General features: G+C 38.8%; 1 protein-coding gene across 1 annotated transcript in view; it reads right to left on the reverse strand.

Annotated features, from left to right (window-relative positions):
- The window catches only part of LOC311047242 (muscarinic acetylcholine receptor M2-like), a gene marked incomplete at its 3' end in the record, with an annotated part of 8393 nt that extends 7285 nt beyond the window's left edge, over window positions 1-1108 (reverse strand). Inside the window, exon 1 of the mRNA XM_084059895.1 lies at window positions 1021-1108. The remainder of the gene's footprint in view (window positions 1-1020) is intronic.
- Between the last annotated feature and the right edge of the window lie 684 nt (window positions 1109-1792).

Below are 1792 nucleotides of genomic sequence, written 5' to 3' on the forward strand. Positions count from 1 at the left end.
ATCAAGGGGGGGATTCCAAGGGAGCATGGAGACAGGGGAATCCAGGGTTATGCTCTGACTCTGATGGGTGGTTGGTAATGGTTACGGATGATGTCTACACAGAAATGTAATGGAGACTGTGGAATACACATGCCAGCCTTAGTGAAATGAAGAAAGTAAAATATCAAATGATTTTTTTCCTCGGGGAACTGAAGTTGGATCTAGACCTAAGTATCATTCTGTCCTCATTTGACTCAGAATTGCCACTCAAGAGTAACTGTAGGCTATGGTGAAAGGCAAGATATGATTCCAAAACGGTACACCCCTTGGCAATTTGTGTGTCAACACTTTAATGTAACCAAATAGGCTACTAGCAGCATGCAACACAGACAGTATTATACACAACCAATAAATCCCCTGATCTGCCATGCCTAGCACATAGTAGGTTAGCCTACTGTACCTATACCTGTGAATATTTTTCACTAGGTCATATTATTTAAGTTTTTATTTAACAGGAAGAGTGGGCACTAAGGACGAGTGGGCACCTCCATGTAAAATTGGCAAAAAATAAATTTGGTCCAAAATGTAAAAAAAAATAATCTGATAATGATTTACTGTGAATGTTTACATCATGTAGGCGGCCTATACTTTACTTCAGACCATTTTTCAGATATATCTATATATTTTTTTACATTTTGGACAAAATAGCAAATTTTACATCGAGGTGCCCACTCTTCATTTAGTGCCCACTCTTCTTGTATCCGTTTAGCCTAATTACATATAACGATAACTATTCAATGTGAGGAAACAATCATTACTTCTACAAATATATAAACTTATTTTCTATCAATTACACATGGAGATGTTTTTTGGGGGAAAATATCCATGAATTCAAGGCTTCATGTGGTGTGAAATTGATAGAAAATAAGTACATTTTTGGGATGAAATACTCCTTTAAAGACTATTTCTGGGCGCAGAAGTCTTAACTCTGGCGAAGTTTGGTCTAAACCGATAGAGATGAGATGAGGGAGCTTACTTTACCTGATCCGTTCCGAACAGCAGAGATTGGGAAGGAGGTGATGGGTATGGTCAGCTCCGTCCATGTTACTCTGACGGCTTTCAGATGTGCTGTAGCTCTACTGCTCCATTAGGAGCAGAAAGTAACTGGTCTGAATGATGCCCCTCCTCTGCCAAGAGCGTGCGTGTGTGTGCGTGCGTGCGTGCGCGGGGAACAGTGAGCAAAGTACATTTACTCAAGTAATGTTGAGGTACTTTTACTTTGTTTGAGTATTTCCAATTTCCAATACTTCTACTTCTACTACACTACAACTCAGAGGCAACTATTGTACTTTAACTCCACTACAATTATTTGACAACTTTAGTCACTAGTTACTTTGTAGATTTTGATTATTATTACAAAACATGCATCAGCCCTATGTAGGCCTACTATACTTGGGCTATTTGAAAATAGCAGATCTACAAGCTCACAATGCATGCAAAGCACATTTTTATACATTCGGAAACTTGTGCAATGGGACATTCTGCAAAATGAGTACTTTTACTTTCAGTACCTAGTATATTTTAATGCGAATACTTTTGTACTTTTATTGAAGTAAATTTTGAATACATGACTTTTACAACAGAGTATTTCTTCATTGCAGTTTTGGTACTTTTACTTAGAGTACAAAATGTGAGTACTTTTACCATGCATCACTGGCGGTGAGTGATTGAACAAGCGGGGGGGGGGGGCTGTACGAGAGAGAGAGAGAGAGAGAGAGAGAGAGAGAGAGAGAGAGAGAGAGAGAGAGAGAGA

The sequence above is a fragment of the Gymnoscopelus microlampas genome (genome assembly GCF_963454915.1).
Source record: "Gymnoscopelus microlampas genome assembly, chromosome: 6".
NCBI lineage: Eukaryota > Metazoa > Chordata > Actinopteri > Myctophiformes > Myctophidae > Gymnoscopelus > Gymnoscopelus microlampas.